The following is a 17,233-nucleotide window of genomic DNA, read 5'->3' as shown; positions in this document are numbered from 1 at the left end:
ATATATATATATATATATATATATATATATATATATATGTATGTATGTATGTATGTGTGTGTGTGTGTAAATTATTACAAAAAGTAGCGGACACGGAGACAAATAATTTTAAGTTATGGGTAATGCAATAGGACAAGAAATTAAAAGAAAAAGAAAAAAATATGTATAAATAAATAATTTCAATGTAGAAATATATGAAAGAATAAGACTTATTTGATTTTGAGAAGAGAGAGTGGATATATATAAGCGAATAAAATTAGCATTGTAATTAAGCCAAGTGACAACCTACTTCTATAAAGCCACTTGGCAATTTATTAAAATATATATTTTTTGAATCTGAAGGAAAAGAAAGTGAATATTTTTGTAAAAATATTGTCTGCCCTATTTTAATTAATAAGATTTTAAGAACTTAAGTTGAAAGAGAAAAACAACGCCTCTATCCTAATTAATAATAAAGATAAAACTATAGGTATTATAAAAAAATATGTTAAATTTAAACATTAATATTAACAATTGAATTTAAAAAAAGTAAAATAAGAGAAAAAATATATAAATAAATGATTTCAACGTAGAAATATTTGGAAGGATAAGACTGGAGTATTTGATTTTTGAGAAGATAAAGTATTTTAACTAATAACGAATAAAATTTGCATTGGGATTAAGCCAAATGACATACTATAAAATTACTTGGCAATTTAGGATAATATTAATACTGATACTTAATTTAAATTAAAAATATTTTTTTTGAATCTAAATGAAAAGAAAGTGAATATTTTTGTAAAGATATTGCCTACCTATATTAATTAATAAAATTTTAAAAAAAATGAAATAAAAAACAACGCCTCTATCATTAATTATAAAGATAAGAACAATAGAATAAAAGAGTAAAATTAAATAAATTTTTTTACTAATTTAGAAGAATCTAATAAGGATTAAGACGGATTAAATTTGATAAAATTTAATTTATGGTAAAAATCAATGACAATTTAATAATATTATTTAATAAATAATGTTGCAACCATAAGCAAAGCAAAAACGAAAAAACAATGTGTAAAAAATATATGAGAATAAGAGTTATTTGAATTTGAGATGAAAAATAAAGTAATTTAAATTTTGTTAAAATAATATGATTTAATGTTGTCAAAGATGACACATCACAGCATGCCATAGTCAATATTATTTAATATTGACACTGAAACGAAATGCAAGTACTAAAATCTAGGAGTTCGATTGTTATACCCGATAGGTCATCTCGTGTTTTGAAACCTAATTCTGTGATAGAAGCCTTAAAAAATCATGTTTAGTCCTTAGACGATTTGCGTGCGCAGTCTGGGCGTCTTTCCGGAAAGCTTTTGTGTTAAAAACTGTTAAAGATAAGAAAATTTTGCCTAAAACTTCATTTGAATTGACTTCGGTCAATATTTTTAGTAAACAGACCCGGATATGTGTTTCGAAGGTCCCGGAGAGTCCGTATCGTGATTTGGGACTTGGGCTTATGACCAGAATCGAAATCGAAAGTCCCTAGCCCGAGAAATCGGACTTTGTCAATATTTGATAGTTAAAGGCTAAATGCATTTCAGATGTTTGACCAATGTTTGACTTCTTGGATAACGAGTCTGTATTTTGGTTCTGAAACCTGATATAGGTCTAATACCACATTTATGACTTGTCTGTGAAATTTGGTGAGAAACGGAGTTGGTTCGACGTGATTCGGACGTCCGGTTGTGAAAATAGAAGTTTCAAAGTTTTATTGAAAATCTCATTTGATTTGGTGCTAAATTCGTAGTTCTAGGTGTTATTTTGGCGATTTGATCGGGCGAGCAAGTTCGTATAATATTTTTAGACTAATGTGCACTTTTGGTTTAGAGCCCCGAGGGGTCGGGTGAGTTTCGGATAGGCTACGGAGTGAAACTAGACTTGGAGAAATTGCTGGTGCATCAGACTTTTGTTGCAGGCCTCAAACCTCGCAAATGCGAGGTCAATCCTCGCATTTGCGACCAGTGTTGGGTTTGCATTTGCAATCCAATCGTCGCATTTGCGAAGAGTGACTGTGAAGGCCAGGGTCCCCATTTGCAAAGTGGGTGTTGGGTAGGCAGTGATCGCAAATGCGATCACTGGGTCGCATTTGCGGAGGATTCAAAGTTCGCATTTGCGGACAAATCTTCGCATTTGAGAAGACAGTAGAGGTGTGAAGGGCTTCGCATTTTCCATGGCTCCTTTGCATAATGCGACATCTGCAGCTGAACAAAATATGAATTAGACGGAATTTTTCTCCCATTCTTCAAATTTTCAAACTTAGAAATATAAGAGGCGATTTTCCAAAGACTCTTTCTTCCCCAAATAATTGGTAAGTGATCCTAACCTATCTCCTTTCACTCTTTCACTACATTTGTCAATATTTCAACCTAAAATCTATGGTTTCATGGTGGAATTGGGGATTTTTGGGTAGAAATTAGGAATTTCGAAAATTGGGATTTAGACCTCAAATTGAGGTCAGATTCCAAAATCAATTATATATCCAGGCTCGGGGGTGTATGAGTAATTGGATTTTAGTCCGAATTTCGGATTTGGACCAAGCGAGCCCGAGTGTCGACTTTTAGTTGACTTTTTCAATAATGGCCTAAATTGAATTCTTTACAATCGTGGGTAGTTCTTAAGGCTTAATTTGAATTGTTTGGTTAGTTATATGCTAAATTCTATCGGTTCGGAGGCTCGTTTGAGAGGAAAAGCCGTGGTTGAGCTTTGAGTTTGGCTGTTGGAGCGAGGTAAGTGTCATGGTTAACCTTGGCTTGAGGGATTAGGTCTTATTTTCTTATTTGCTATGTGTTTGAATGTTGGGTACAATGTATAGATGAGATGACGAGTACCTATGCGTTATTGTCGAGTCATAGCATGCGAGTGGGTCTTATTCTTGTATGTGTTGCTTTCCTTGATCATATTATTCATGGTTAGACTAGTTTATCGTTGTGTTGACCATTCTTATCATGTTTACAGATTTTGGTATTGATTGAGTACTGACTCATAGTTGAGGTTGGTAATGTGGAATCAAATGTTGAAGTAAGACTTGTTCTTGTTATTTCTATCTCCCTATTATTATTGTCCATTGTTTTGGTGAGGGAGAGAGTTAATGCATGAAGGGTGATGCCGTGCAATTTATTGTGAGTGTTAATGCAAGAAGGGTGATGTTGTGCCATATTGTGAGTATTAATGCATGAACGGTGATGTCGTGCCATGTTATGAAAGAGTTAATACACGAAGGGTGATGCCGTACCGATTCTATTGATTCATATGGTGAGGTTGAGAATAAAAGTATTAAGGGCGATGCCGTGCATTTTCTTTTACTATGGTTACTTGTTCCTATTTGCTCAAAGTATATCGGTTGATCAAAACGCTTATTACTGTTATGATCTTTTATCTTGTGATCCCCTCAGCATTACCCCCTCCCAATATTACCTGTCTTATTTCTTTTATTGTTGTTATTGGTATATATATTGTTACACTATACAGGTTTATTTGTAGGTGTCTTGTCTTAGCCTCGTCACTATACCGAGGTTAGAGTCGAGACTAACCAGTACATGGGGTCGGTTGCACTAATACTGCACTCTCCACTTTCGATTTTGATTTTGGTATTGGCCCGAGCTGATCGTGAGGTTAGCTGCTGGATCCATCCTACAGAAGACCCAAGGTAGCCCTGCCGGCGTCCGCAGACCCTAGAGTCCCCTTCTAGACATTTCATTTTAGTGTTTCTTTCATTTCGAAAATAGTTGTATTTCTTTCAGACAATTACTTGTAGTGAAATCTTAGAAGTTCGTGAATTGTGACTCCAGATACGTGTAGTAGAATATATATATTGAGGCTGTTATGAATTTCCTCATTCATTTTAACTCGTTATAGCTTAACTAGTGTTAATTATTAAAATGTATAAGAATTGACTTAATGAATCTTTAATATAGGTTTGCCTAGCAAGTGAGATGTTAGGCGCCATCACGGTCCCGAGGTTGAGAATTCCGGGTCGTGACATCCATGTGCTCCTAAAAGTATGTTTTTGCCTACACAAATCACCAAACCATCGTGTCCAATATTATAAATTTCTAATCAATTTAAGTTATGCAAAAGATCCACTTGAAACCAATTGTGCATTGTTGTACCATATCCCGAGTTGTGTTGATTTTCACATATTCCTCACACAAGAAATTAACTATAATTATATTTTGACGAAAGATTATGCTATAAAATAGAAACTATCGACTAACGAAGTAAAAAAGTGATTGAACCACATGTTATGAAGATGAGCCATTAAAGTTAAAATCTTATATCTTCATGCTCACTAAATTAATTACCTCTTATTTTTCCCTCATAGTCGTCATTTTAATCTTTTGTAACTTCATAAAGTGTAACGATCCGACAAGTCGTTTGCTTTCTCCTTGTATGTGCTTTTATTGTTTTATGACTCGACACTTACCAGTACATGGGGTCGGTTGTATTGATATTGCACTCTGGACTTCCTGTGCAGATTTTGGTACTGGCCCGTGATCGTGAGGTTAGCTGCTGGATCCATCCTACAGAAGACCCAAGGTAGCTCTACCGGCGTCCGCAGACCTTGGAGTCCTCTTCTAGACATTTCATTTTACGGTTTCTTTCATTTCGAAAATAGTTGTATTTCTTTTAGACAATTACTTGTAGTGAAATCTTAGAAGTTCGTGAATTGTGACTCCAGATCCGGGTAGTAGAATATATATTGAGGATGTTATGAATTTGCGCTTTCATTTTAACTCTTTATAGCTTAACTACTGTTAATTATTGAAATGTATAAGAATGACTTAATGAATCTCTAACATTGTAGTGAAATCTTAGAAGTTCGTGAATTGTGACTCCAGATCCGGGTAGTAGAATATATATTGAGGCTGTTATGAATTTGCGCTTTCATTTTAACTCTTTATAGCTTAACTACTGTTAATTATTGAAATGTATAAGAATGACTTAATGAATCTCTAACATTGTCTTGCCTAGCAAGTAAAATGTTAGGCGTCATCACGGTCCCGATGGTGGGTATTCCAGATCGTGACATCCATGTGTTCCTAAAAGTATTCTTTTGCTTACACAAATCACCAAACCATCGTGTCCAATATTATAAATTTCTAATCAATAATTTTAGTTATCCAAAAGATCCACTTCAAACCGTTTGTGAATTGTTGTACCATATCCCGAGTTGTGTTGATTTGCACATATTCCTCACACAAAAGAATTTAACCATAATTTCATTTTGACGAAAGATTATGCTACAAAATAGAAACTATCGACTAACGAAGTAAAAAAGTGATTGAACCGCATGTTATGAAGATGAACAACATCAACAACAACAAAAAGACGCTTTAAAGTTAAAATCTTATATCTTCATGCTCGCTAAATTAATTACCTCTTATTTTTCCCTCACAGTCATCATTTTCTAATCTTTTGTAACTTCAGAAAGTGTAACAATCTGTCAGGTCGTTTTGCTTTATCCTTGTATGTGCTTTTATTATTTTATGACTTGCAGGGATGGTTAGTTCAGGTTTGGAAGGGTTCGGGTTAAAATCGGAACACTTAGTTCCTTAATATTGGCTATGAAAGGTTAAGTTTGACTTGGGTCAATATTTCTAGTAAACGAGCTCGGAATTGGGATTTGACGGTCCCAATAGGTTTGTATGATGATTTTGGACTTGGGCGTATATTAGGATCGGGTTTTGGATGAACCGGGAGCGTTTTGGTGCATAAAGCTGAAAGTTGGGGCATTGAAGGTTTTAAAGTTCTTTAAATTTGGTTTGGAGTAGCTTTTGGTATTATCGAGGTCCATTTGGAATTTCAAGTTTGGGAATAGCTGCGTATGGTGATTTAAGACTTGCACGCAAATTTGGTGTCATTCCGAGTAGTTTAAATATAATTCAACGCTTTCGGTGTTGGAAGAATTTGAAGTTCATAAGTAGATTCTATTTGGTTTTGGATTGTGATCCTTAGTTTTGATGTTGTTTTCCGCGTTTCGAAAGTGCGAACGAGTTTGTTTTATGTTTACAAACTTGTTGGTATGTTTGGTCGAGGCCTCTGGGCCCCGTACAAGATTCGGAGGGTCGATGGAGCTTAATTTCTCTGTGGAGAAGGGCTCCTGGTTCCTGGCATCTGGTGCGTTCGCACCTGCGGTGGGAATGGCCGCAGGAGAGGCACTCACAGAAGCGAAAAGGGGGTGGTGGAGATCAGCGTTTCCGCAGAAGCGGACTCGCTTCTGCAATGAGGGGATCGCAGGTGCAGAGGAGGCCAGCATGGGCAAGGTCGCAGGTGCGATACGCGAGCCGCAGAAGCGGGCCCGCAAGTGCGGTGCCTTACCGCAGGAGCGCCCAGTGCTGGGCTTGGTGCCTTCCGTAGAAGTGGACCTTTGCCTGTAGAAGCGGCATCGTAGGTGCGGCCCAAGGTCCGGAAATGCTGAATCGCTGGAGGCAGTGAGGTCTGTTAATGTTGGGACTTTGGCCATTTTGGTTCATTTATTTCACTTCTTGGGCAATTTTTGGAGCTTCTCAGAGAGGGGTTTTCACCTAGCTAATGAAGGTAAGTAATTTCTATCCATTGTAAGTTAAATACATAGATTATGGTTAGATTTTAACATGAAAACTTGTGAAAATTATGGGTTTAGTTGAAAAACCTAGGTTTTGATAAAAAAGGGTTTTAACCATGAAAATGATTATAGAATTGGGTGAAAATTATATATTTGAGTCCGTGAGGTTATGGGTAACAATTATCTTCGAAAATTTTAGGAATCCGGGCACGTGGGCCCAGGGGTAAATTTTAGGAATCTTTCAATTTGGGCTGGGTAATTATTCTAATAGTTGAATTATTAGCTTTTGAGCGCATATTGATTAATTATTATATTATTTGGCATGCTTCGTATTTGTTCGGCACCAAGTTGGGTCCTTAGAGGAAATTTGTGACCGGAAAGTGAGCTTTGAGACGAGGTAAGTCTCTTGCCTAACCTTGTAAGAGGGAATTTACCCCATAGATGATTTAAATTACTATTTGCTTCTAATTGTGGGGGCTGCGTATGCACGAGGTGAAATACTTGTAATGTTTGCACCCTACTTGTTAATTAAAGTACATAAATTGTACTGAAACTTGAAAAAGGATTTGTAGAAGACCGAATTTCACTTACTTGAGCTTTGGCGGGTTACTTGACCATTAATAGAAGTTGTACTTCTTTGTGTATTAGTCTTGTAGTAGCTTTTAAATCGGATGTTCATAAAATATTTTCTCTTCTTGTGGAATGGGCCGAACGCCTCAGCAGTAGAATAGATGCATCTATGGCTCATGCCGCTCGACCCTCGGCGGTATACACATTATTCTGGATGGACCGTATGACATCGACATAAGCGTGCGAGATAATACTCAAAGCCTGATTATACTTCATATTACTTTATGGCTTGAGAGGTTAAAATTATTAATGATAGAATTGACTTGGAATTTACTATTAGTGAAAGAATTATTTATTCAGTGCTTGTTATTGAGTTATTATCATATTTACATAGCCCATGCTTATTTAAAATTTCTATATTTATTGTTAGCCCATAGTAAGTGTCGATTTCGACCCCTCGTCACTACTTCTTCGAGGTTAGACTAGATACTTACTAGGTATATATTGTTTATGTATTCACACTACACTTCTGCACTAATCGTGCAGGATCCGAGACAGGTACATCTGGCAGTCATACCGGCGTGCACCCCCGTTACCCTGAGGACTAATGGTGAGCTACTTCCTGAGCCGTTCTACAGCACCCAGAGTCTCTCTTTTGCATGTATTTGTGTCTACTTTAGTTCACACAATAGTTAGAGTTTTGTATATTCTACCAGTTTCTTATGCACTTGTGATACCAGGTCTTGGAACACCTACTAGTAGAGTTTTATGATTTTGGAGTTTTTATTTTACTGCATTTGGTCACTCATTTGCCTTCGTTTATTTTATTAAATTTTATACTCCTTAATTTTCTTATTAATTGGAATTTAATTACTTGGAAACTTATTAAAAAGAGAAATCACATGGTTAGTTCAACGTTGGCTTGCCTAGCAATGACATTGGACGCCATCACAACCTATAAAAGAAAGTGGATTGTGACAACATGGTATTGGAGCACTAGGTTATTAAATCAGGAGCACTAGTGTTTCATCCCAACCACATAAAAAAAAAAACAAGAACATCTACCAAAACATCAAAGAAAAACTTAACAACATTTCCAGAAACTAGTCACAAAAGGGGTACTTAGGGGGCACTAGGAGTAAAAGGCTTGGAAGCTGTAGCAAGTGTTTGGAGAATGAGGTCTATTCGGGCATTTCCCGACTTTTGCTCACCGAGCAGTTCTGCTTTCAGGTTTTCTACTTGCGCCCTGAGATCAACATTCTCCTTTGTCAAACGAGCCACTTCATCATTTGACACCGGAACCCCTTGGGCTTGCTGACCTTCCAGGATAGCATTCCTGGCCTTCAACCGACGAATTTCCTCAGCTGCACTGTTCTGAGCATTAATAAGTTGTGAGACGGTTGATGTACTTCCTACCCCCTATTCTTTTTGATGAACTCGTTCCAAAGTCGCCTGTGAGAAAGTCTGCTTCCTAGTCCCCACCTTGCCTGTCCCCAATGGTACTTCAAAGAATTTGAACACTTGAGTAAGCAGGAACCCATAGGGAAGGCCATGATTACCATCTTTGAAGGTGGCAACCTTTTGCATGTGTTCAATCATAATAGCAGGCAGACTCATGTTGATACCCAATTTTTTTCCGTCTATTTTTTATATGCAAAATACTTTCAAATACTATATATATGCATATATAAGTATGCCTAAGAGTTTTAGTATTTTTCTCAATTTTTACAAGATTTTTTTTATCAACTTATTGTCCATTTTAGCAGTATAAAAACCAATAATTATTTTTCAAAACTATCATCTTGGTGAATAACTTATTTTATTCTCATATTTATACCAAAATATAGCTAGAGTAATTTTTATACATTTTTACAAATTTATTTGGTATTTTAAAAGTCAAATTGCATATAATTGCAATTTTAGCCTATTTTGAGAATTTAATAGCATTTTATAATTGTAAAATTGGTTCCAATATTTTTAAATTAATATTTACATATTATTAACTGATCCAGTACATTTAATTTGCTTTCAAAATCATGTTTACCATTTTTATAAAATAAAAAGGGGAAAACTGGCTATTTAAAATTTGGCCTCATTTTGTTTCAATTACAACCCCATTACATTTCGATTATAGCCACATTGACCCCCCCTAACTGACCCAATTTTGAATCCCAACCGGACCAGTCCAATTCAATACGCTTAACCCGTTTAATCACCCGACCCAAGCCCTTTTGATCTGGACCATTGATCTCTGAGATCAACGGCTCCTAACCACCCTTCCATAATTAAACCTAAACGACTACCCCTAATATCCTCATTCTCTTCTCTCAGCCGCCCCCAAACACTCTCCCCTCTCAAACTCTCTCGAAGGTTCTTGAAACCCTAATCGCCTTCTACCATTTTCAACCGCAAACTCACCGGAATCCATGGCCTCTCAGGTCATGGATGGCCTATACCCATCTATCTCTGCTCTTAAATGCTTGGTGTTCGAAGTTTCGAGGTCTGACCTCGATGGTGTCCGTTCAGATTCTCTCCGATTCAAGGTTCCACAGCCTCTCCGGCTTTGCTCCGGCGTATCCAAAACATTTCGAGCCTGGTTCTGAGTCATCCGACTTAGATCGGACCTTTTCCAAGCCTTTCTCGCTTTAGGGTTCCTCTGAAACCCTAGCTATCCGAGGTTTTCTCTGTTTGTTTTCTTAGATCGGTTCTATACCTGTGCTCTACTTGGGTTCTTAAACATTTTCCCCAATTTTTCTTCATTCAAAATTTACTTCTCTTCGATTTGGGGTTTCTGAAACACTCAAATGTTTTCTCCGACTGTTCTTCTCCTTTTTCTTTGTGTATATTTGTCACGCATATGTTTCTATTGCTTTCTTATGTTTTTCTACTATATATGTTCTTCTGTGGTCTTTCTATTTTGTTTCTACATCATGCTTACATGTTCGTCCTACTGTGTTTTTCCTATATGTCTTATTGATATACTTTTGGTATTTTGTGTTCTCCTACTGTATGTATCTCCTACTGAGTTCTTAAGTTCTTTACTTGCCTTTTACTGGACCTTGTTTGAGTTCTCTTTAAACATGTTTCGTCTACTGTTTTCTTAAGTGTTATACTACCTCTTCTCACTTCTGGACTTGTTTAAATCCCAGGTTTTTCTTAAACATGTTCTTTCTACCCCCACTATGTTCCAAATTAGTTTCTTCACTTTGTTGTTTCAAACTTGCTATTGTATCTGCTTGTTTTCTCATAAGTCTCTGAAAGAGACCTCTGAGCCTGCTTCAATTATTTGTCTCCTCGTCTCTGTATCTGATTCGAGTTGGAAACCCTAGAATTTGGGGGTTTGACGAGATTGATCTTGTGTTTGGTCTAGGGTTCTATTTTGGAACCCTCGACTCTTTTAGACTCATTCTGAGTCTATGAGCTAAGTTGAACTTCTGTGTTTACAACTCGGAACTTTTTCTATGCTGATTGGTATGACAGTTCTTCGTGTTTGAGCATGGCTGTATGTTTTATATGTGTGATGAATTCTTTCTCTTGAAAAGGTTTTCCAAACTTATGATTGATTCAGAATCCTTTTCTTTAGGTTTGATTAATTGTTACTGTTTTTTCTTTAAGTAAAACCTTTCTCCACCTTTTCTGACTGGATTCATCCGTACCAAATTCAAACCTTGGGATTTACTGGCTGTTTAATTGATTTCCTTTCCTTATTTGCACAAACCGTGTGCTGTCAAGACTTTTCCTTAAATATACCTCTATGTATTTACCCCTCTTGTACTGCTTTGAAAAGATGTTTGATTGGTCTCTTTCCTTAATTATTTTTACCCGTTTAAAATCAGAATCCCTTAATTAAAGGGAAACCTTGTGAAATTGATTTCCAAACTATTTTCTTACCTATTTCTGCTTGCTTTCTACACTATAAATACATGAGCTTCTTTAACACATATACACAGTTAATACGACCAACTTTCAATCACACACTATCCATTCAACACTTTTACACTACTCAAGTATCATAATTCTCTGATCATAGCATTCTGACTATTTGTTTGCACTTTGGCTTCACAAGACTACTGCTTTCTTCTTTTGTTTCCCTGAAACGGGTATGTTCTAGTTTAGTTTTCAGCCTCATCCCATGTGTTTATTTTGCAGCTTCCACGATCCTGTCTACTTTGCTATCTATGTTTAGTGTTAAATATGTATGTTGTTCTCTTTGCACTTGTTTCTGCTGTGAATCCCTGTACCCCAATTCCCCTCTATGTGTTTGAGTTAAAGTTCAGAACATGGCAACATCCAAATTGTTGCTCATGTCTGAACTTGATCCTTTAAGGGGTCCTAACTCCCAAACAATGTGGCTAACATGCTGGTTGGGGTGTGCCAGCATCTCCAATTGCTGGGTATGACCACCAGCCTGTCTTGGCTTTCCCCAGAATCCCCTCTTTTGCTCTCACACTCTCTCCTAGCTTCTAAGTTCCGCCCCCTCCTATGAGCCTTGCTTTGGGACCATGAGTTCCCTCTGAACTTGGACATTTGAGGGCTGGCCTTTCCACACTGCACTATAATTCAATTATGTAATGAATTTGGGTGTAAGCACTGCCCGGAGTCCATGAGGCTCTTGGGAGCTCTGACACACCCAAAAATGAGAAAGGCTTTGGAAATTTGATCTTTGGAGTTGGTTTACTTCATGCTTTAGACAGAAGACTAAATCAGGCTCTCCTTGGTTGGAATTTTTTTAGTTTTTTCTGATGTAATTTTACTTCTTTTTCTTATTCAATTTTGGGTTGTAATAACTATTGGGGCTTTTAGTGAAAAAGGAAGGTACATCATGCATGCAAAAAAGTGGTAGATATCATGTTCATATGAACTTAATACGCTTCAGCAATCATGTCCTGCTTTCAGTTCTGCATTTTCGTATAGAAACCATGCTCATAAGCTTCTGCACTTCTGCATTATCTAGAAAACATGTTTATAGGTTATGCATGCTCATATAGAAACCATGTCTATAAGTTTCTACACTTCTGCATTAATAAAAACCATGTCTATAGCTTTCTGCATTTCATATAGAAACCATGTCTGTAGGTTTTTCCGTATTTCTGCACATCACGTAGATAACATGGCTATAGGACTTCCTGAATTCTGCATATGCATCTATCACTAGGCAAACGTATTTATAGGTTTGAATAACAAACAAAATTCTAGACACCATGCCTATAGGACTTCTGTACTTTTATTTCGACTGTAAATGTTTTAAATCATTTAGCACCTAGAAAGCATGCCTACAGGAGCTATCAACTAAATCTGAATAGTCTATTTTGCCTATAAGCCTAAAAATTAGTAAATAGCTTTGCTTAATATCTACAGAGCTTATGCTTTTGTGTAACCAACAAGTCTTCTTCTTTAAAAATTAGTACGCTCCTGCATTTGTTTAGGTATCATGCCTATAGGTTTCGCCTAGGCAAGCCGTAAGATGAATTAGTTAATGGAATCAGACTTCGTTAAATTCCAACCAGCAAGCAGGTCTGATTCGGGTTTCTTATCTAAAAAATGTGTAATAAATCAGTCTGCCTCCCGTTTCCTTTAAGTTTGATTAAGACCATAACTAGTATGTGCAAGACATGCTAAACGATCTATCTTTAAGTTGAGGAGGCCTGTTTGAGCCTTTAATTGTTATGTGTTTCCCCATATCTGCTCTACATGTTTTGATTGTCGCCTTAGAATTTTATCCTTTGAAACTACAAAAGCCAAATCTCTCTTCCCTTTAGGACTAGTAGTCCCAAATGCCTCAGGGGCTGATAGGATTTGGGACGGGTAGTAGCATGCAAATGGAAAACGAGACCATTCCGCGTTTAATACCTTAACGGGGTGGGAAATGGTAGATATGGATATGATGACCACGCGATAACACCACGTGTATAAACGATTACCGGGTGTTGTGTGGGGTGATCCATATTATTTATAAACCTAGGACCCCCTTCCCCTTACTTGTTTATTTTCAGAATTTTAAAAATTGCTCAATTTTCAGCTTCTTTTACTTTAATTCCTTGCAGCAATTATGTGAAAACCCCTTCCCTTTACTTGTTCATTTTCAGAACTTCAAAACTATTTTCTTCCCAAACTTCAGCTTTTTTAACTTCTTTTACTTCAATTGCTTGCAACCATTATGTGAAAGCCACCCCGTATTTGTAATTCTTGCTTGTTTACTTAAAGTCACAATTATAGCATGGCCGGGAACCACATTAGTGGATCTCGAGGGGTGCCTAACACCTTCCCCTCGAGATAATTTCAAGCCCTTACCCATTCTCTGGTTTTCTAAATCAAATTCTTCTTAGTGTCCTAATGCACTTAATCATTAGGTGGCGACTCTTCAATTCCAATCCAATTCCCAAAAGGAAACGAGTTGTCCGCCCAAATGTCATAAACCCGATTTTGCGAGAAAAAGGGGGCATCGACAGCATGGCGACTCTGCTGGGGATTTCTTTAAGGCTTTTACCATTTCATGCTATTTGTGACTTTATGCTTCTTTATATGTCTTTACTTGTTTAAACGCCTTTAAGTATTTATTCCTTCTTCTACTACGAAACTGACTTGGCTCTTTGTTTCTTTTCTTTATTTCTCTTAATGCTCTCCCTTTATCGCTTTCCTTTAATACTGTTGTAAATTATGAGAAACTGTTGTAATTATTACTTTATGAACGTGCAAATACGTGACAATTTGTTTGATTATTGTAACTACATATTCAACATCATATTCCAGTCGTGCCAAACAAAATACCATAGTAACGCTTATAATGAGTGGTTGCGCCCTTCCGATATTATCACCCCTAAATCCGGCAAAGGCATATTTGCGGTAAAACTAGTCGATCAGCGGTGCCGTCGACAATTCCGCGCCTTTCCCTCTTGAGTTGTCTACTCAAGGGTACCAGTCTAAAACCTCATAAGAAACCCTTTCTCTTAAATTATGCATGCATCATGGTCAAACCTAGCCGAGTCAGTTATGTTGTCCGCATAATGACTCTTTAAGATTGCCTTGTCCAAAGTCCACTGGGTTTCCTTGAAACCCAAACGGACCTTATCACGTTCTGTGCATTTATTTGGAGGACTAAAGTGCTTTTATGCTAATTGTTGATATTAAAATAGTCGAGTCTGGGGGGGGGGGGGGGGGTAAGGGCCTAACACTTCTTGTCTTGTAGAAAATGAGGCACAAAGTCCCCAGATTCGGCATGGTCACCAATATCCACCCCAAATTGCTAAGCTGGTGAGAGGATCTTCATTCCAGTGATCAAGCTCTTGTCAGGAAATATCTAGGAAACCTACCTTCCCTCCTGGAAATTCAACCCAACAACAAAATCATAGAAGCTGCCACTCTATTCTGGGATTGTGATAGGTCGGTATTCCCCTTTGGAGACATTGAGATGACACCCTTGCTTGAGGAAATAGGAGGACTGGCTGGAATACCGTGGGAAACTCCGGGTTTGTTGATGCCGGAAAACCGCAAGGGTAGAGGTTTTCTCAAAATGATGGGTCTAAAGAAGAATCCCGACTTGACATGTTTGAAGGAGTTGTACATTCCCTTTGACTATTTGTACGAAAGGTACGGTCACAGCAAATCTTACTGTACTTATCCTGACGAGTTCGCCCTTACATCATTGGGGCATATCCATCGAAGGGTCTTTGTCTTCATGTTCTGTTTCTTGGGGATGATAGTGTTTCCAATGAAGCAAGCAAGAATCCATACCAGGCTAGCTATGGTCACCAAAACTCTAATGGAAGGAATTGACGGACAACCATTCAGTCTTGTGCCAATGATCATTGCAGAAATATACCGAGCCCTAGAAAGGTGTTAACAGGGAGCCAAACATTTCGAGGGTTGCAATATGCTACTTCAACTTTGGCTCATGGAATATCTCCAAAAGGGTGAATGCCGACAGGAAATCCATCGTAGGGACTGGGACGATCATATCGCCTTTCATCACCCAAAGCGAATGAATTACATGCCCAACATGTTCGCCCAATCGGAGAATGCTAGAGAATGGGTCGAACTCTTTGATAATTTGACCGAGGATCGAGTGCAATGGATGTTCGAGTGGTTCCCTACTGAAGAATTCATCGTTAGGGATGCGCCATTTCTGATACTGATCGGTTTGAGGGGGACCTACCCTTTACGTCCCTCTCCGAGTTATGAGACAGGCTGGCAGGAAGCAGGTTATACCAAGGGTCGACAAGATGAGTCACTTCCGGGCTGACTTCCAGAATGACGATAGTCCGTACAGGTGCAAGGCTCAGCATATGTGGCACTGCAAAATTGTCTTGGGAAAGGAAACCATCAAACCGGATCGCTACCATGCTGGTTGTACCCCATACTAGACAGGCTAGCTGGAGGACAATCACAATGGTTTGGGTCAACTTGGGTTTGTTCGAGGTCACAGAATCATCGATGAAAAGGCTGAAGCACAAGTAAAGTACAACCAACTGCGCAAGAGGATGCGGGAATGTGAAAATGAGCACCGTGAAATACAAGAAGCCAATCAAAAACTAATTGAAGAATGGAAGGATATGGCTGTCAGCGCCAACAAATGACTGATCTGTTTAGAGCGGGGTATAGTGGAACTGGAAAAGAAGTTTCTGAAGAGGGTCGAAGACTGCCGAATTGCTGAAGGAAATGAAGGATTACATCTGGCCAGAGCTTACCTGCTGCTAGGACTGCGCGAGCTGGGAGAGCTGTTCGAGGGAGCTACCCTGCCGAGTCTGGGAAGGTCCTTCTGGGACCAAATAGATAGGAGTTTTTCCTTTTTTGCTTCGAGAAATGTAATAAGGCCTATGGCCACTAGTGACATTTTATTTCTTGTTATTTAGTGTCGTTTTAGGATTTGTCTACCTTTTTATCAATAAAATAAGGCATTTAGCATTCTAAGTTCTCCAAATTAACTTGTCGTTAGGCCTACCTCGGGCACAACGAGGTCACCAACACTAGGACACGCTTTATATTTCCTGCACTACATGTTTAAATATTGCAACATCTTTTCTTATAATCCATACTGACTTATCACCTTTTGTTTTACTTTTTGTTCATTCCCCTCCCCAAAGGTTAGTTCGTGAACTCTGGCAACATCAGCATATTTTACAAGATCCAGGGGCCCTCCACCTACTCCTCCTCCCAGTCCTGTCAGGCACAAAAGCAAAGAAGAATGGAAGATTCAAACAACTCAGCTGAACGGGCAGAGGTCACTCGTGGTGCTATAGTCCCCAAGGAAAACGCCTCTCAGATAGAACAAAAACTACTGAAACTCCAAAAAGAGCTTGATCAAGTCCGGAATTTGGCAAATCTGTCATTTTCCCTCACCACTCTAGAAGTTACCTTCCCAAATACTCAGAATCCCATACCTCCACAAAATATCCCGAAGCAACCCGCTCCTCACCACCACTGCAATACTTGCCACACTCCCAACAATGCTCCACTGCTCGTCCTGGAATCGTTGAACTCCACAAATGACCACTGCCACACCCAACACAACACCCCCATCTACGTGGAGACCGTGCCACACTCCACCCAGCCCATCTCAAGCACACCCGAGTCCGATGATAAGGACTTGCTCATCAGAAAACTTGCCGAAGAGCTTAAGAAGTTGACCACCAGAATTCAAGGCGTTGAAGGAAGTAAGGGAATTGAGGGGATAAACTATGAAGATCTATGCATACAGCCCGATGTCGAACTGCCCGAGGGGTACAAACCTCCCAAGTTCGAAATGTTTGATGGTACAGGGGATCCTAGGGTTCACTTGAGGACATACTGCGACAAGCTGGTCGGAGTAGGAAAAGATGAGGAGCCTCAAAGGAGATGCTCTGTCCCGGTACATTAGCCAAGACCCAAAGAAGTGGTCGAACTGGGTAAGTATGGCGTCCGACTTCATGGACAGATTCAGGTTCAATATGGAAAACGCACCGGATGTGTTTTACATTCAGAATTTAAAGAAGAAACCCACAAAAACATTCCGCGAGTATGCCACTCGTTGGAGATCAGAGGCTGCTAAGGTTCGACCTGCTTGAGGGGAGGAACAAATAAACAAGTTTTTCGTCCGGGCTCAGG

This window comes from Nicotiana attenuata, unplaced genomic scaffold, assembly GCF_001879085.1.
Source record: "Nicotiana attenuata strain UT unplaced genomic scaffold, NIATTr2, whole genome shotgun sequence".
NCBI lineage: Eukaryota > Viridiplantae > Streptophyta > Magnoliopsida > Solanales > Solanaceae > Nicotiana > Nicotiana attenuata.
The sequence above is the reverse complement of the archived record's forward strand: the minus strand, read 5'-3'. Positions refer to the sequence as shown.